We start from the raw sequence: 20,650 nt of genomic DNA, 5'->3' as shown, positions 1-20,650 counted from the left end.
CTCCATCAAGGACGGTCACCTCAGCACTTCACTGTACCGCAAGCCCACAGATAACCTCACGATGCTCCACTTCTCCAGCTTCCACCCTAAACACGTTAACGAAGCCATCCCCTATGGACAAGCCCTCCGTATACACAGGATCTGCTCAGATGAGGAGGATCGCAACAGACACCTCCAGACGCTGAAAGATGCCCTCATAAGAACAGGATATGGCGCTCGACTCATCGATCGATAGTTCCAACGCGCCACAGCGAAAAATCGCACCAACCTCCTCGGAAGACTAACACGGGACACGGCAGACAAAATACCCTACATCGTCCAGTACTTCCCCGGAGCAGAGAAGCTATCACATCTTCTCCAGAGCCTTCAACATGTCATTGATGAAGACAAACATCTCACCAAGGCCATCCCCACACTCCTACTTCTTGCCTTCAAACAACCGCACAACCACAAACAGACCATTGTCCGCAGCAAACTACCCAGCCTTCAGGAGAACAGTGACCACGACACCACACAACCCTGCCACAGCAACCTCTGCAAGACGTGCCGGATAATCGACATGGATGCCATCATCTCACGTGAGAACACCATCTACCAGGTTCACGGTACATACACTTGCAACTCGACCAACGTTGTCTACCTCCATACACTGCAGGAAAGGATGCCCCGAGGCATGGTACATTGGGGAGACCATGCAGATGCTACGACAACAGATGAATGAACACCGCTCGACAATCACCAGGCAAGAGTGTTCTCTTCCTGTTGGGGAACACTTCAGCAGTCACAGGCATTCGGCCTCTGATCTTCGGGTAAGCGTTCTCCAAGGCAGCCTTCACGACATGCGACAGCGCAGAGTCGCTGAGCAGAGACTGATAGCCAAGTTCTGCACACATGAGGACGGCCTCAACCAGGATCTTGGGTTCATGTCATTCTATCTGTAATCCACGACTTGCCTGGGCTTGCAAAATCTCACTAACTGTCCTGGCTGGAGACAATACAAATCTCTTTAACCTGTGCTTAACCCTCTCTCCACTCACATTGTCTGTATCTTTGAGACTTGATTACCTGTAAAGACTCGCATTCCAACCATTATTTTGTAAATTGAGTTTGTGTCTTTATACACCCTGTTTGTGAACAGAACTCCCACTCACCTGATGCAGGAGCAGCGCTCCGAAAGCTAGTGGCTTTTGCGACCAAATAAACCTGTTGGACTTTAACCTGGTGTTGTGAGACTTCTTACTGCACTCTTAAAGCGCCATATTCTCCTCTTAAAGGGACAGCTCCCTCCAGGGGAACACATTTCAATAACTGCTGCTTTAATACTAACTTATATTTCTTCTCCCATTGCTCTTCTCTGTTGTATATCATTCCAAACATTTAAAATCCAGATGTGTAATTTAAAAGAGACTTATATTGGGCACATTTCCCAACACCAAGTCTCACTTTCCACCTAGGAGGAGGCCATTCGGTCCCTCGAGTCTGTTCCATCATTTAGCTAATTCATGACTGATCTGGGTCACCTACCTTGAATCTGTTAATACCCTTTGCCTGGAGAAAATTAATCAGCCACAGTGAGGCCAGCACTGGATGAGGCTGGGAGCCGTACATCTCCCTTTGGAACGCTCCACCCCACTGTGGACTGTGGATGCTCACTCGATGAGCATAGTCCAGGCAGAAATCAATAGGACTTTGGGTGCCAAAGGAGGTGGGGAGAATGCAGGGAGGTGGAGTTGAGGTAGATGATTAGTCATGATCTTATTGAATGGCAGGACAGGCTTGAGGGGCCGAATGGTCTACACTCGCTCCGATTGAGAGAGCTGTATGCCCTTGAAGAAGTGAAACCAATCAAGGCACTGTTTTGTTTTTAAATCTTTGAGTCCAAAGTGACTGAATTATTCTGCCACCTTGTCTCTGTCACTTCTCTGGGCTAATCCCATGATCCAGGAATGTCTCCTTTGGTTAATGTTGTCCCTTGTACTTCTACCTGACAGGGGAGTTGGCACTTCCTCCACAGCAGATATGGCGGATTGGCAGTCACACTTTCGGAATGAAGATGAGGAGGATCCAGAGGAAGCAGAGGAAAACGAAGGGAGGTCTCCCCTCAACCTCCTCCGCTCCAGAGAGAACAGCCCTAGCTCCCTCAACCTTTCCTCATAAGACCTACCCTCCAAATCAGGCAGCTTCCTGGTAAATCCCCTTTGCACTCTTTCCAGCGCTTCCACATTCTTCTTATAGTGAGGTGACCAGAACTGCACACAATATTCCAAATGTGGTCTCACCAAGGTCCTGTACAGTTGCAGCATAACCCCACGGCTCTTAAACTCCAACCCCCTGTTAATAAACGCTAACACGCTATAGACCTTCTTCACAGCTCTATCCACTTGAGAGGCAACCTTCAGAGATCTATGGATATGAACCCCAAGATCTCTCTGTTCCTCCACAGTCTTCAGAACCCTACCTTTGACCTGATGGGCCAAATGGCCTCCTTCTGCACTGTAGGATTCTACGATTCTAACATGCTGTACACCTCTCGATAATAAACATTTGAGGCTGAGGAGACGGGTTTTTGATAGGAGAGGGAAACAGGCAGGGAAGTGGAGTTAAGGCCACAATCAAATCAGCCGTGATCTCATTGAATGGTGGAGCATTCCTGTTCCTATTTATTATGTTTAAGTACAACACACTGCGCACGTTTTGATAATTCTAACCCTGACCTGAAACCATAGCCTCAATGAGTGACAGAACAGTACTCACCAGTGCTTCCCCCAGATGTTATATAGGGTGGCACAGTGGTTAGCACTCCTGCCTTACAGCGCCAGGGATCCATGTTTGACTCTCGGCTTGGGTGACTGTGCGGAGTCTGCACATTCTCCCCGTGTCTGTGTGGGTTTCCTCCAGGTGCTCCAGTTTCCTCCGGAAGGATGTGCTGGTTAGGTGCATTGGTCCTCTGGTTCTTGATCCTTCCACCAATGGGAACAGTTTCTCCCTCTTGACTCTGTCCAGATTCCTCGTGATTTTGAACTTTTCCAAGGAAAACAGTTCCAACTTCTCCAATCTATCCACATCACTGAAGTCCCTCATCCCTGGAACCACCTGGACCTTTTCTGAAGCCGTCATATCTTTCCTAAGTTGCAATCTCCAGAATTGGACGCAATACTCCAGTTGATGCTGGACCAGTGTTTTGTAAAAATTCATTTTCACTCCCTTGCTGTTGTACTCTGTGCTGTTATTTATAAAGACCAAGATCCCATGTGCCTTTTTATCCACTTTCTCAACTTGTCCTGCCACCTTCAATGATTTATGCACATATACACCCAGGTCTCTCTGCTCCAGCACCCACTTTAGAATTGTTTGTTTTATTTTATATTGTGTCCTATGCATTCTTCCAACCAAAATGAATCAGAAAGAGGCTATTCGGCCCATCGAGTCTGCACCGACCACAATCCCACCCAGGCCCTACCCCCATATCCCTACATATTTACCCTCTAATCCCTCTAACCTACGCATCTCAGGACACTAAGGGCAATTTTTAGCATGGCCAATCAACCTAACCCGCACATCTTTGGACTGTGGGAGGAAACCGGAGCACCCGGTGGAAACCCACGCAGACACGAGGAGAATGTGCAAACTCCACACAGACAGTGACCCAAGCCGGGAATCGAACCCAGGTCCCTGGAGCTGTGAAGCAACAGTGCTAACCACTGTGCTAGCGTGCCGAATCATTTTGCGTTTCTCAGCATTACATTTAATCTGATACTTGTCCATTCCATCAGCCCCGTCTTTGTCCTCTTCAAGTTTAACACTATCTGACAGTTCACAGTCCTTCCAAGTCTTTCTTAATTCAATTTTTGCAAACACATTTCCAGCTTCATGACAGGTGGCACAGTGAAGGTATTCCTCCCATGTGACTCAGCCACAACTTCAGAAAGATCTGAATCCTTTCTCTCTCCACAGACACTGCCAGACCTGCTGAATTTTTCCAGCATTTTCCATTTTTATTTCAGATTTCCAGCATCCCCAGTTATTTGATTTTATTAGATGAGTAAAACGCTATCATTAAGAAACCCACCAACGCCTCTATTTTCTGAGGAGACTAAGGAAATACAACTGGAAGAATGCTTTCGATGATGCATCTGTAGGTGTTGGTGAGAGTCGTATGTCCGCAGATAGAAAGCATCCTTTCTGGTTGTATCACAGCTTGGTATGGCTCCTGCTCTGCCCAAAACCGCAAGGAACTACAAAAGGTCGTGAAGGTAGCTCAATCCATCACACAAACCAGCCTCCCATCCATTGACTCTGTCTACACTTCCCGCTGCCTTGGCAAAGCAGCCAGCATAATTAAGGACCCCACGCACCCCGGACATTCTCTCTTCCACCTTCTCCCATCGGGAAAAAGATGCAAAAGTCTGAGATCATAGTACCAACCGACTCAAAAACAGTTTCTTAGAATCCTACAGTGCAGGAGGAGGCCATTTGGCCCATCGAATCTGCACCACCAACTATCCCACCCAGGCCCTATCCCCATAACCCCACATATTTACCCTGCTAATCCCCCTGACACTAAGGGACAATTTAGTATAGCCAATCAACCTAACCTGCACATCATTGGACTGTGGGAGGAAACCCACGCAGACACGGGGAAAATGTGAAGACTCCACACAGACTTTCACCCAAGCCGGGAATTGAACCCGGGTCCCTGGCGCTGTGAGGCAGCAGTGCTAGTCACTGTGCCACCGTGCACCCCTGCTACCATCAGACTTTTGAATGGACCTACCTCCATTAAGTTGATCTTTCTCTACACCCGAGCTATGACTAACACTACATTCTGCACTCTCTCCTTTCCTTCTCTGTGAATGGTATATTTTGTCTATATAGCGTGCAAGAAACTATACTTTTCACTGTATACTAATCCACGTGACAATAAATCAAATCAAACCAGGGTGACACCCCCCCCCCCCCCCCCGCCCCCAACCCCTGCAGTCTTTCCGGGGCCTTCTCTGAGTGATGTCACTGCGGTTCTAGCAGTTAGAAGGTCGTTGAGCCACAGCTATCGATTTTTTTTTACAAAAGAGAATGTATTACATCCACTCACAGAGATGTCCAGCTGTTACAAACACCATAAATCCCTCCTAATACAAAGAAGCGTGTAGTGGTTGGAGAATGATCACAAGCTGCGATTACTCGGTTTTGTCACCGGCCGCTCTTTTCTATCAGTTAAGGTTGTGACGTGTTGATTTATGTTTCAGAGGACATTTGATACGCAGGCAGGGATAGCTTAGTCTTCCTCATCGATGCCTCGGAGGCCATGTTTGAAATGAATGGTGAGGCCACTTCAGCATTCGACATGACTATTCAGGTAAGAGGAGACCAGTGACAGTGCTGTAGGTGACAGTCGTTAAGTATGTTCAGGGCTGAGGTAGACAAATTTTTAATCAGTCAGGGAATCGAGGGTCTTGGGGATAAGGCGGGAAAGTGGAGTTGAGGATTATCACATCAGTCATGATCTCATTGAATGGTGGAACAGACTCAATGGGCTGAATGGCCTCCTTCTGTTCCTATGCCTGATACTCGAATGGTCCTATAAAACCAGATGTCTGTCTCTCCCTCACATCTCTGAGAGACACACACACACACAGTCCCTCTTCTTGAAAACATTCAAGGCACATTTTTACCTCAAAAAAGGTTTTTGAAATTTGTCCTGATGTTTTTCAAAAATACTGTGAAGAATATCTACCGTGCAAAAGGGACAGCACGGTGGCACAGTGGTTAGCACTGCTGCTTCACAGTGCCAGGGACCCAGGTTCGATTCCCGGCTTGGGTCACTGTCTGTGTGGAGTTTGCATGTTCTCCCTGTGTCTGCGTGTGCTGAGTGTTTTAAGAACATAAGAAATAGGAGCAGGAGAAGGCCATCTAGCCCCTCAAGCCTGCCCCGCCATTCAGTAAGATCATGGCTGATCTGATAGTAGTTTAGTTCCACTGACCCGCCCACTCCCCATAACCCTTAATTCCCTTATTGATCAGAAATCTATCTACCTGTGACTTAAACATATTTAATGAGGTAGCCTCCACTGCTTCAATGGGCAGAGATTCCCTACCCTCTGAGAGAAGAAGTTCCTCCTCAACTCTGTCCTAAACTGACTCCCCCTTATTTTGAGGCTGTGTCCTCTAGTTCTTGTTTCCTTTCTAAGTGGAAAGAATCTCTCTGCCTCTACCCTCTCTAGCCCCTTCATTATCTTATATGTCTCTATAAGATCTCCCCTCAGCCTTCTAAACTCCAACGAGTACAGGCCCAATCTACTCAATCTCTCCTCATAAGCTAACCCCCTCATCTCCGGTATCAACCTGGTCAACCTTCTCTGTACTCCCTCCAAGGCCAATACATCCTTCCGCAAAGGTCGGTTGATAGTGCTGCTGACTGATTAGACTCTCTCTACTTGCAGTGTGTCCACAGGGTTTACACCAGTAAGATTATTAGCAGCGACCGTGACCTTCTGGCTGTCGTGTTCTTCGGGACTCAGAAGCACAAGAACTCTGTTGACTTCAAGCATGTTTATGTCCTCCACGACTTGGACACACCAGGCAAGTTTATCCCCCAGATCTGGAGCAAGTCCGTTTAAACTCGGTGTGGGGTATGTCCCTCCCTTGGGACTCTGCTCTGTGCACGTTGTGGTGTAGGTACGCAGCTGGGAGCAGTAAAGTGACAATAACCAGGCAATCTGATTCAGTGATGTTGATTGAGAAGTAACTATTGGCCGGAATACTGGGAATACACTTCAGAAGTATTGACTGTAAAGCGTTTTGGGACATCTGGGATTGGGAAAGGCGCTATATCAATGCAATTGGTGCTTTTTGGTTGCACTTTTCACATTTACCCACCGTCTTCTCATGGGATCACTGATATGAAGAGCAGGCAACAGGCATGATGGACTGAATGGCCTCCTCATCATAGAATCCTACAGTGCAGAAAGAGGCCATTTGAGCCAGTACTGACAACAATCCCAGGCCCTATCCTTGTAACCCCATATACTTACCCTGCTAATCCCCTGACACTAAGGGTTAATTTAGCATGGCCATTCCACCTAACTGTACGTCTTTCAGACTGTGGGAGGAAACCAGAGCACCCAGAAGAAACCCACAGGGAGAATGTGCAGACTCCACGCAGACAATGACCTGATGTCGGAATTGAACCCGGGCCCCTGGCGCAGTGAGACGGCAGTGCTAACCACTGTGCCACCCGTGCCACCATGTATGTAAAATTCTATATTTCCTTGATCCCATTTCCTTTGTCCCTCTGTCCAGTTGGGTTAACATCCTTTCTGCCTCAACCACAAAACTTGAAAATAAATTTCACATGTTTACAACTCACAATTCTCCAGGACTTGTCTGGACCACAGGAACGGAATGAACATTCTGCTAATAAGAATAGTCTATTTGAAACTCCAGATTTAACGCCCATTCTTGGACCTAATTGCTAATTACCGCAATCTCAGCCCGTCCAGAGCCACTAAGCGGACAGCTCAAGTCCAGATGAGATTCTGTTTCCATGGAGCAGAACATGTGTCTCCTCGAGCCCACTTCCACTGGAGGTGTGGGGAACTCTGGCTGGCACAAAGAACAAAGAATAATACAGCACAGGAACAGGCCCTTCGGCCCTCCAAGCCCGCGCCGCTCCCTGGTCCAAACTAGACCATTGTTTTGTATCCCTCCATTCACACTCCGTTCATATGGCTGTCTAGATAAGTCTTAAACGTTCCCAGTGTGTCCGCCTCCACCACCTTGCCTGGCAGCGCATTCCAGGCCCCCACCACCCTCTGTGTAAAATATGTCCGTCTGATATCTGTGGCATGAGGCACCATTTTGCAGGACAGCTCAGACTGAGGTTCAAAACGCACAAGTCCTTGGATGCATTGTTTTGAGGTCCTGGTGGAATAGAAATATTGTGGTTTCAAATTGTGGTGAACCATCGTTGGTTCCCATTGGATACTGCTGAGCCGGGGCTGGCCAGGACTACAAGGATGTACATATGTTACTGTTGGATTGTGCTATTGTTGCTGTTGGGTTAGGGTGGGGTTGTTACACCTTTGTATTGTAGTGTTGTGGCACATCCCAGTCGGGCTCCGCCTCCTGGGAGAGGTATAAGAGTCCCTGCTCTGGCCGGGACCCCTTCAGTCTGGGATAGTGTATATAAGTTCTGGTAGCTTCATTAACAGTAAATAAAAGCCTTTCATTTACTGAGCTTCAAGCCTCGTGTCTGAATAGCGCATCAATTTTATTTACTGTCGTTAAACTCTCGTCGAAAAAAAAAGAGAGAGAGTATGGAGCAAATTCTCAAGCCGGAACGCCTTACGCTAGATCCACGTGCGGTGGGCGCTTCTAACACCTTCGACCACTGGCTGAAGTGTTTCGAAGACTACCTGGCAGCCTCCGCAGCGGTCACCACAGATGATGACAGACTCCGGGTCCTCCATGCGAGGGTAAGCGACACTGTCTACCTCGCGATCCGTGCGGCCACTAATTACCCCAAGGCCCTCGAGCTTCTAAAGAAGCGCTATACCAAACCACCTAACGAGATACACGCTCGTTACCTCCTAGCCACTCGACGACGGCAGTCTGGCGAAACGATGGAGGACTATGCCAATGAGCTCCTACAGCTAGCCAGGGGCTGTGACTGCAAAGCTGTGTCGGCTGAGCAGAGCATGTACGACCTCACCCGAGATGCGTTTGTGGCCGGGGTCGGATCGTCGTACATTCGACTTAAACTGTTGGAGAAGGGTAACCTTAATCTTACCCAGGCCATCGAGTTAGCAGAGATGCTCGAGTCGGCTTCAAAGAGCTTAGTTTTATATCCGGAGGACCACGTAGAGACAACGTGGCAGGAGCAGTCGCAAATCCCTCCTCGTCCCTCGGGTTCGAAATGCTGTGTAATGGCGTGCTCCCATTCGGGCCAGACGACGGCTGCAGCCCCGTGCGGCCCGCGGTGCTACTTCTGTGGAGGAGCGAAGCATATCCGGCAAAAGTGTCCCGCTAAAGCTGTATTGTGTACCGCATGCGGTAAAAAAGGGCATTATGCAAAAGTGTGCCAATCTAAACCCAGGAACAGCAGTGCGGCCTGCGATTCTTCAGAGCTTGGGTCATCATCGTCGAAGTTGTCGCGGGGTTCGTCCACGTGCGAGACCAGGACGACGCCATTACGGTCGACGGAGTCGGAGTATGACCACCAGGGGTCGCTGAGTTTGGCGCCCTCACCCACGTGCGATTCATGGGGGCAGCCATGTTGGTCGACACTGACCACGAACGACCAGCAGGGGTCCTCCGCATCGATTTCAGCTGCCTGCAGTGGCGTTCATGAACCAACGGTGGCGTCGATCATCCTGGACCAGGCCAAGCCTCAGAGACTCGACCGTTCTATGATGAATATCCAGGTAAATAATCATGTGATTTATTGTCTGTTTGACAGCGGGAGCACTGAGAGCTTTATCCACCCAGACACTGTGAAGCGGTGTGGACTTCAGATTCAACCTGCCAAACAGACAATCTCTATGGCATCGAGGTCCCGGTCTGTTGCCGTGCTAGGGAGTTGCGTGGTAACCTTGAAAGTACAAGGCACAGTTTAGGAGCGCTTCAAGCTCCTTGTGTTGCCGTATCTTTGCGCGCCAATACTTCTCGGACTAAACTTCATGGTCCACTTGAGGAGTGTAATCCTACAGTACGGTGGGCCACTCCCTTCACTGGCAGTGGGAAAAGAGCAGCAGCCTCCAAATTGCCCAACGCGCCCCGCCTGTAGCCTCTCGACGCTGAAGATCACCACACCCTCCTTGTTTCAGAATCTTGTGCCAGGCTGCAAGCCCATCGCGACTAAAAGTAGGCGTGACAGCACTGAGGATCGGATCTTCATTAGATCTGAGGTTCAGCGGCTCCTCAAAGAAAGGATCATACAACCCAGTGTTAGTCCGTGGTGAGCACAGGTCGTGGTGGTCAAGAGCGGGAACAAACCCCGGATGGTCATTGACTACAGTCAGACCATTAACCGATATTCGCAGCTGGATGCGTATCCCCCTCCGCGCATATCTGATATGGTCAATCAGATTGCGCAGTACCGGGTGTTCTCCACCATAGACCTCAAGTCTGCCTACCACCAACTCCCCATTCGCCCAGAGGACCGACAATACACGGCTTTTGAGGCGGATGGTCGCTTGTATCATTTTCTCAGGGTTCCCTTTGGTGTCACCAATGGGGTCTCCGTCTTCCAGCGTGCTATGGACCGAATGGTGGACCAGAACGGGCTGCGGGCTACCTTCCCGTACCTGTATAATGTGACCATCTGCGGCCATGACCAGCAGGACCACGACACAAACCTCCTGAACTTCTTACGCACTGCATCTCGCCTGAACTTGACCTACAACAGGGAGAAGTGTGTGTTTCGTACGCGCCGTTTAGCCATCCTAGGATACGTGGTGGAAAACGGGGTCATTGGCCCTGATCCAGACCGTATGCGCCCCCTTGCTGAACTTCCCTTACCTACTAGTGCAAAAGCACTGAGAAGATGCTTAGGCTTCTTCTCTTATTATGCGCAGTGGGTTCCCAATTACGCGGACAAAGCCCGTCCGCTCATTAAGTCCACGACTTTTCCCCTAACGCCAGAGGCCCGATTGGCCTTCGATAAATTGAAAGCCGACATCGCGAAAGCTACGATGCACGTGGTAGACGAGTCCATCCCCTTTCAGGTGGAAAGCGATGCATCTGATTTCGCCCTGGCCGCCACACTTAACCAGGCGGGCAGGCCCGTCGCATTTTTTTCCCGCACCCTCCAAGGCCCCGAAATTCGGCATTCAGCGGTGGAAAAGGAGGCCCAGGCCATTGTGGAGGCCGTCAGACACTGGTGCCATTACTTGGCGGGAAAACGGTTCACCCTGATCACGGACCAGCGGTCCGTGGCGTTCATATTTAACAACACGCAGAGGAGCACGATCAAAAATGACAAGATCTTGCGGTGGAGAATTGAACTCTCCACCTATAACTACGATATCATGTATCGTCCAGGGAAACTCAATGAGCTCTCGGATGCCCTCTCGCGTGGAACATGCGCTAGTATTCAGGAGGACCGTTTGCACGCCCTCCATAATGATCTGTGCCATCCTGGGGTCACTCGGCTCTACCACTTTGTAAAAGCCCGCAACCTGCCTTACTCAGTGGAGGACGTCAGGTCGGTAACAAGGAGCTGTCGGATTTGCGCGGAATGCAAACCGCACTTTTACCGACCTGACCGGGCACATTTAGTCAAGGCCACTCGTCCCTTCGAGAGGCTGAGTGTTGATTTTAAGGGCCCCCTTCCCTCAACAGATCGGAACGTGTACTTTCTCAATATCATCGATGAGTACTCTCGGTTCCCTTTTGTTGTTCCCTGCTCGGATACATCCGCTGCCACGGTGATCAAGGCATTCCGTGATCTTTTTACCCTGTTCGGGTACCCCAGCTACATCCATAGCGACAGGGGCTCGTCGTTCATGAGCGATGACTTGAGGCAATTCCTGCTCTCATACGGGATTGCCTCTAGTAGGACCACGAGTTACAACCCTAGGGGTAACGGACAGGTGGAACGTGAGAATGCTACAGTCTGGAAGGCTGTCTTACTGGCGTTGAAGTCAAAAGGTCTTCCAGTCTCCCGTTGGCAAGAGGTGCTCCCTGATGCGCTCCATTCTATTCGCTCCCTCCTGTGTACGGCAACCAATGCTACTCCCCACGAGAGGATGTTCTCATTCCCTCGGAAGTCTTCCTCGGGGACCTCATTACCGTCTTGGTTGACGTACTCAGGACCCGTCCTCCTGCGGCGACATATAAGGGCCCGCAAGTCTGACCCGTTGGTCGAACAGGTTCATCTCCTCCACGCCAACCCTCAGTATGCCTATGTGGCATACCCTGACGGGCGAGAGGACACGGTCTCGATCCGAGACCTGGCGCCAGCAGGGGACGTAGCAACCCCTGTCGCTCCCATACCCCCAGTAACAAACCCATTATCTCTTATTTCTTCCCCGGACACGGCGCGGGCAGCATCGGGACCATTGCTTAACCATTTTACTCCCATGTACAGCTTGCCTGAGCCCAGAAGATGGTCGCCACCGCAGGGCGTGTCAGGATCCCCTGGACTACCGTCACCTCAGGGTCAACCGGCCTGTGAGTCCGTGGAAGAACAGCTGGACGCCGTTTTGGGGAGAACGCCACCGCAAGTGCCTACTCCGGTGTCACCGCCGGTATTGAGGAGGTCACAACAACGGTGCGGTCCCCCTGACCGTCTGAACTTATGGACTGCTGACATTTTATTCTGGGTTTTTTGTACCCCGCCGGCCTTTGTTTTCAAAGGAGGGGTGAATGTGGTGAACCATCGTTGGTTCCCACTGGATAGTGCTGAGCCAGGGGCTGGCCAGGACTACAAGGATGTACATATGTTACTGTTGGATTGTGCTATTGTTGCTGTTGGGTTAGGGTGGGGTTGTTACACCTTTGTATTGTAGTGTTGTGGCACATCCCAGTCGGGCTCTGCCTCCTGGGAGAGGTATAAGAGTCCCTGCTCTGGCCGGGACCCCTTCAGTCTGGGATAGTGTATATAAGTTCTGGTAGTTTCATTAACAGTAAATAAAAGCCTTTCATTTACTGAGCTTCAAGCCTCGTGTCTGAATAGCACATCACAAATGCAGGTCAGATGCTGGGAACTCTGCGGGGAGTAACTCACCTTCTGACTCCCCCAATATCTGTCCACCATCTACAGGGCACAAGTCAGGAGTGTAATGGAATACTCCCCACTTGCCCGGATGAGTGCGGCTCCAACTTCACGCAAGAAACTCGACACCATCCAGGACAAAGCGGTCCACTTGATTGGCATCACATCTACCACCTTCAACACTCTCACTCTCCTCCACCGAGTGGCAGCCGTGTGTACCATCTGTAAGATGCTCTGCAGCAACTCACCTAAGGCTCCTTCAACAGGATAAAGTAGACGTGGAGCGGATGCTTCTGCTGGTGGGGCATTCGAGGACGAGAGGTCATAGTCTTAGGATAAGGGGAAGCAAATTTAAAACAGAGTTGAGGAGAAACTACTTCTCCCAAAGGCTTGTGAAACTCTGGAATTCGCTGCCCCAAAGTGCAGCGGATGCTGGAACAGTGAGTAAAATTAAGGAGGAGTTAGACTGATTTTTTAATTGGTAATGGGTTGAAAGGTTATGGGGAGAAGGCAGGAAAATGGGGATGAGGAGCATATCAGCCATGATTGAATGGCGGAGCAGACCCGATGGGCCAAATGGCCTAATTCTGCTCCTATATCTTATCAACTTATGAACAGCACCTTCCAAACCCATGACTTCTACCATCTAGAAGGAAAAAGGCAGCACATATCTTGGAACTCCGCCACCTGCAAGTTCCTCTCCAAGCCACTCACCATCCTGACTTGGAAATATATCGGCCGTTTCTTCACTGTCACTGGGTCAAAATCCTGGAAGTCCCTCCCTAACAGCACTGTGGGTGTGCCTACACCACAGGGACTGCAGCGGTTCAAGATGGCGGCTCACCACCTACTTTCTCGAGGGCAATATGAGATGGTCTAGCCAGCAACGCCCACATCCTATAAAAGAAAAATTAAAAAGCCAAGAGGAGGAGAGTTCTAACCCCAGGATCCTTAAGTTTGAAAGTGTAAGAGCAGGTTTCTGAGGCCTCTGTCCCTAATAGGTCATCATCCTGTATCTATGTAAAAAGAACATGGGCCATTTCCTGTTTTTTATTCATTTGTGGGACACGGGCGTCGCTGGCTGGCCAGCATTTATTGCCCATCCCTAGTTGCCCTTGGAGGGCAGTTGAGAGTCAACCACATTGCTGTGGATCTGGAGTCACATGTAGGCCAGACCAGGTAAGGAAGGCAAATTTCCTTCCCTAAAGGACATTAGTGAACCAGATGGGTTTTTCTGACAATCGACCATGGTTCATGGTCATCAGTGGATTCTTAATTCCAGATTTTTAAAAAATTGAATTCAAATTCCACCGACTGCTGTGGCGCCATTCGAACCCGGGTCCCTGGAACATTAGCTGAGTTTCTGGGTTAATAGTCTAGCGATAATACCACTGGGCCATCGCCTCCCCTGGTGTGTTTAATAGATTGATGTTCGAATCTGACTCTCTCTGTCTGGGCTCAGGTGCTAAGCGAGTACTGGAGTTGGACCAGTATGAGGGGGAGAAGGGGAACAAGTCCTTCAAGAAGAACATAGGCCACAGTACCGATGACTCGTTGAGCGATGCTCTCTGGGTCTGCTCCAATCTCTTCAGTGACGTCACGCTGAAACTGAGCCACAAGCGCATCATGCTGTTCACCAACAATGACAACCCACATGCTAAAGACAGCTCCAAAGCACGACTGACCAGAACAAAGGCCAATGACCTGCGAGAGACAGGTCGGCAAACCACTGTTACCATCAAGCCTTTGTCAGCGACTGGTTCAAAGATGTTGAATCACAAAGTCCTCACTTAAGATTGCAGTTGCATTGCCGTGAAGTGCAACTTTATGTGAAACAACTTTAAACAAATCAGGTTTTCCCATTAAAACCAATGTGAAAGCTGTCTTTAGAGTCTGTAGGACATTTCTCAACATGATAACCTGCGAGTGAAAATATTTAACGTTGCTGAATTACTATAGCGGTCGATGGAACAACTTTTGAAATGAAATCAATTTAAAGATATAAATATACTTTGCTCCGGTTTTCTGCCCATCATGCTTGCCGAATCTCCCACGTGCCACACATTCCACTCGCTGACCCTCCCTGTCGTTGCCCCTTCAGCTCCCCGCCTCTTCCACTCCCTCACCTTTCCTCTTGCTACCAGCCCTCTGGCTTATGGCTGCCGCCCCCCCCCCCCCCCCCGATCCTTGACCCTCTGGGTCACTGCAGACCCTCTTCCTCAGCTTGTCACCTGAGAGCAGAGATTTCAGAGGGTTATCGGACTGGGGTGCAGGTCGCAGAGACGGGGAGGGCTGAGGCAATGGATGGATTTGACAAGATTGAAAATAGTGCTTCGCACAAAATTGGAGCGTAAGTAGGCCATTCGGCCCCTCCCGCCTGCTGTGCCGTTCAATGAGATCATGCCTTGTACGTTTGTGTTTCAAATTCCACATTCCTATCTACCCACAATAATCTTTGATTCCCTCGCCAAACAAGAATCTCTCTACCCCTGCCTTAAAGATATTCAGTGACCCCCCATTGCCTTCTGAGACAGAGGCCGGAATTTTACCGGCACGCCTGCCCTGATTCCAGGGATGGGCAAGGCTCGGAGAACGGCATTCTCCGTTAGTCTCGGGCAGGATCGTACGAACCTCGAGTGGACGTGCCAGTAAATTCCGGCCAGAGAGTTCCAAAGTCATGCAACCCTCTGAAAGAAAAAAATTCTCACCATCTCTGTCCTAAAAGGGCGACCACTAATTTTAAAACTGTGCCCGCTCGGTCTGGACTCTCCCACAAGAAGAAACATCCTTTCCATGCCCACCTTGTCCAGACCATTCAGGATCTTAGTTACTTCAATCAAGTCACCCCTCACCCTTCTAAACTCCAGTGGAAACAAGCCCAGTCTGCCCAACCTTTCCCCATAAGATAACCCGCTCGTTCCAGCTATCGATCCAGCAAACCCCCTCTGAAACGTCTCCAACTCATTTACACACTTCCTTAAAATCCCATGGAATCCCTACAGTGCAGAAGGAGGCCATCGAGTCTGCACCAACCACAATCCCACACAGGCCCTATTCCTGTAACCCCACATATTTACCCTGCTAATGCGCCTGACATTAGGGACAATTTAGCATAGCCAATCAACCGAACCTGCACGTCTTTGGAGTGTGGGAGGAAACCGGAGCACCCGGAGGAAACCCACGCAGACACGGGGAGAATGTGCAAACTCCACAGACAGTGACCCAAAGCTGGAATGGAACCCGGGGGTTTGTGGCGCTGTGAGGTAGCAGTGCTAACCGCTGTGCCACCATACCTTCAATAAGACAAAAACTGCACACAGTATTTGAGATGCGGTCTCACCAATGCCCTGTGTAACTGAAGCATACTATCCTTACTTTTATGTTCAATTCCTTTTGTAATAAGGAATAACATTCTATTAGCCTTCTCATTTCCATGCTGTACCTGCATACTAACTTTTCGTGATTCAAGCACAGGAACACCTAGATCCCTCTGCACCTCGGCATTCTGCAATTATTCTCCATTTAAGTAATGCTGATTTTTTTATTCTTCCTGCTAAAGTGAACAACTTCACATTTTCCCACATTATACTCCATCTGCCAGATTTTTGCCCACTCAACCTATCTGTATTCATCTGCAAACTCACGTCCCCTTCACAACATACTTTCCTATCTATCATTGTACTGTCTGCAAATGTATCTCCCATGCCTTTGCTTCCCTCATCTAAGCCATTGATGTAAAAGGTTGAGGCCCCAGCACAGACCTCTACAAGACTCTGCTCATGACCTCCTGCCCTGCCAATCAGACAAAGACCCATTTATACATACTCTCTGTTTTCTGCCAGCCAGCCAGTCTTCGATCTAGGCTCAAATGTTACCCCGTACATCGTGAGCTTTTATTTTTCACAATAATCTTTGATGCTTATCAAATGCTTATGAGAGGCATGGACGGAGTGGATAGTCAGATGCTCTTTTCTAGGGTAGGAAAGTCAGGTACTAGGAGACATAGGTTTAAGGTGCGTGGGGGAAAAGTTTAGAGGAGATGTGCCGAGGCAATTTTTTTACACAGAAGGTGATGAATGTCTGGAACGCGCTGCCCGGGGAGGTGGTGGGAGCGGGTACGATTGCGGCATTTAAGGGGCAACTAGACGAATACATGACTAGGATGGGAATGGAAGGATACGGGCTCCGTAAGTGCATATGGTTTTAGTTTAGACAGGCATCATGATCGGCGCAAGCTTGGAGGGCCGAAGAGCCTGTTCCTGTGCTGTACTTTTCTTTGTTCTTCTTGCTTTGCTTTCTGGAAATTGAAGTACAGCACATCTACAGGTTCCCCTTTATCCACAGTATATGGTACTCCTTCAAAGAATGCCATTAAGTTGGTTAAACATAATTTCCCTTTCACAAAATCATGCTGACTTTTCCCAATTACCTTGGGATTTTATAAGTGTCCAGCTATAGCCTCCTTCATAGAATCATAGAAACCCTACAACACAAAAAGAAGCCATTCGGCCCATCGAGTCTGCACCGACCACAATCCCACCCAGGCCCTACCCCCACATCCCTACATATTTACCCACTAATCCCTCTAACCTACGCATCTCAGGACACTAAGGGCAATTTTAGCATGGCCAATCAACCTAACCCGCGCATCTTTGGACTTAACAATCAATTCTAACAATTTTCCCACGGCAGATGTCAAGCTAACTGGCCTATAATTTCCTGTTTTTGGCCTCCCTCCCTTCTTGAATAGAGGGGTTATATTTGCCACTTTCCAATTTGATGGAAACTTTCCAGAATCTAGAGAATTTTGCAAAATTAACACCAATTTATCTACCACCTCATTTGTTCAAGACCCTAGGATGAAGTCTATCAGGACCCGGAGACTTGCCAGCCTTAGCTCCATCAGTTTGCTCAAACCACTTCTCTAATGATTGTAATTTCACCAAGTTCCTCTCCCCTTTCCACCTCCAGATTTACAGATATTTCTGGAATGTTTATGTATCCTCTCCAGTGAAGACGAAATCCAAATATGTGTTCATTTTGTTGGCCATCTTCCTATTATCTACTATTGTCTACCCATTGGGCGACGTGGTGGCACAGTGGTTAGCACTGCTGCCTCACAGCACCAGAGACCCGGTTTGATTCCCGGCTTGGGTGACAGCCTGTGTGGAGTTTGCACGTTCTCCTCGTGTCTGCGTGCGTTTCCTTCGGGTGCTCCGGTTTCCTCCCACAGTCCAAAGATGTGCAGGTTAGATGGATTGGCCATGCTAAATTGCCCCTTAGTGTCCAAAAATGTGTAGAATCATAGAATCCCTATAGTGCAGGAGGAGACCATTCGGCCCATTGAGTCTTCACTGACAATCCCACCCAGGCCCTATCCCCATAACCTTATGTATTTACCCAGCTAATTCTCCTGATACTGTAGGTTAGGTGGATTAGCCATGGTCAATGCATGGGGTTACAGGGATAAATCGATTGGGTGGATCTGAGTAAGATGTTTTTTCGGAGAGCTGGTGCAGACTCAATGGGCTGAATGGTCTCCTTATGCACTGTAGGGATTCTATGGTTCATTCTCACTCTCTAGAGGGCCCACTTAACTTGCTATTTTCCTGTTTAAACACCTGTAGAAACACATGCTATAAGTTTTCACATTTCTAGCCATCTTCCTCTCATACTCTAATTTCTTTCTCCTGATTAACCTTTGGTCATTCTCTGCTGTTCTTCACATTCTAACCAATGATCTGGCCTGCAGTCAGATGCTTAAGTTTGACAGTTTCCTTAACTTCTTTAGTTAACCACAGAAGTGGGTCCTCCCCCTCCAAATCTTTTTAATAGTAGAAATTTGCTTATTCAGAATATTCTGAAATAGCCCCTTAAATGTCTGCCACTGCTTGTCTATTGATCTGTCCCCTAGCCTAATCTCCCAGTTCACTTAGCTAGCACAACTTTCATGCCCACATAGTTGCCTTTATTTAAGTTTAAAATACTAGCCTTAGGCCCACTCTTCTCCCTTTCAAACTATTCAGTCGTGTTGAAGCAGGGTTAGACAGTGTAGTGGCCAGACCAGTGTTGTACTGTGCATTGGAGCTTCATCGAACAATCCCTTCACTGCTTCCACTGTCCTGATTGTCACCTGAAGCGTGGTTCTGTAGGGATGGCCAGAAGGCTGTTTCCCAACATGGGTTGGTGTCCTGCCAGCCAGCATCTAAAGGGAAAGGGTAACTAAAGGGAAGGGTAAGACCTGCAGTCCACGCCAGCCTGCCCTGTGACGTGATGGTACGAAGACCGGAACTAAACACTTCTTCCTCTCTTTCCTCATTCTATCCCTCCACTCCCCGCTTCCCCCACAGTCACCGACATAGTCTGCTAATCAAGGCAAATAAACAGGCCCAAAGTCAAACCCGTCAGGCAACCAAAACCAGTCTAGGAGATCACAGATCAAATCTGATTTTCTGTACTTCACAATATTTACCCTCGTCAAGAACTGGGTCCAGCTCCAACTTAAAGAATCTGAGAAACGTTGCAGGGAAAATTGCCGATCATTTTTGTCAAAAGACTGGGCGGAATTTTCCCGTCCCGCCCACCACGGGAATCGTAGCGAGCGGGACATGGACCCTTGGGGGTGAGCGTGGCTGGAAAATCCCGCCCATCATCTCGCGAGCAATAATAACAGAAGCTTTGCCTTTTGCTGCTATGCTGTGAATGTCGTGTCTTTGTCTCTGCCCTTGTCTGTGTACAGGGATCATCCTTGACCTGATGCATCTGAAGAAGCCTGGTGGGTTTGACATGTCTCTCTTTTACTGCGACATTGTCAGTGTATCAGAGGATGGGGATGCAGCTGTGCAAGGCGAGGGGTCAGCCAGGTTGGACGATCTGCTTCGGAAAGTGTGGGCCAAGGACTACAAGAAGAGGACCGTCACCAGGTCAGCAGTCACTCAGAGTAGCACCGTGTCTCCTGGGTCCTCGGAGAGCTTCTAATGTACTCCCTTCGGACCTTGGCAGACAGAACGTCCGTGTTCATGCACACAATCTGCTCAAATGTACGGACGATCTTCATAGATTAGGCACTCAGGGCATGTTTCCACTCGCAGGGAAGAGCGAAACCAGAAACTGTCAACACCAGGTAGTGACCAGGCCAGGAATGCAGGAGAAATTTCTTTACCCAGAGAGTGATGGGAATGTGGAACTTGGCTACCACAGGGTTGTAATGAATGGTGTAGCTGCATTTAGGGAGAAGCTGAATGAGCATGAGAGAGAAAATCATTGGCCGGTTACGCTGATAACGCTAAAAGGGAGAGGGGAGGGAGAAAGTTCATGGGAAGCGGAAATACTGGCATGCAGCTGTTGGGCTGAATGGCCTGTTTCTCTGCTGCGTCTCTTATGTTGAAACATCATAAAGTGCATCATAGAAATCATAGAAACCCTACAGTGCAGAAGGAGGCCATTCGGCCCATCGAGTCTGCACCGACCACAATCCCACCCAGGCCCTACCCCTACATATTTACCCGCTAATCCCTCTAACCTACGCATCTCAGGACTCTAAGGGGCAATTTTTAACCTGGCCAATCAACCTAACCCGCACATCTTTGGACTGTGGGAGGAAACCGGAGCACCCGGGGGAAACCCACGCAGACACGAGGAGAACGTGCAAACTCCACACAGACAGTGACCCGAGCCGGGAATCGAACCCAGGACCCTGGAGCTGTGAAGCAGCAGTGCTAACCACTGTGCTACCGTGCATCATGTTACTTTGACAGGAATCGGCCATACAAAGAATATAGTACAGCACAGGAACAGGCCCTTCAGCCCTCCAAGCCTGCGTCGACACAGGACGCCTTTCTAAACTAAAGACCTGTCGTCTCTACATAGCAAATTCCTCCATTCCCAGCCTTTTCATGTATCTATCCAGATGCCTCTTAAATGTTGCTATTGTGT

The 20,650-nt window shown here is 49.1% G+C and overlaps 1 pseudogene; it reads left to right on the top strand.

Moving 5' to 3' along the window:
• The window catches only part of LOC144509523 (X-ray repair cross-complementing protein 5-like), a 37,391-nt pseudogene that overhangs the window by 965 nt on the left and 15,776 nt on the right, over positions 1-20,650 (top strand).

This window comes from Mustelus asterias, chromosome 21 (assembly GCF_964213995.1).
Source record: "Mustelus asterias chromosome 21, sMusAst1.hap1.1, whole genome shotgun sequence".
Taxonomy (NCBI): Eukaryota; Metazoa; Chordata; class Chondrichthyes; order Carcharhiniformes; family Triakidae; genus Mustelus; species Mustelus asterias.
The sequence above is the reverse complement of the archived record's forward strand: the minus strand, read 5'-3'. Positions and strand labels throughout refer to the sequence as shown.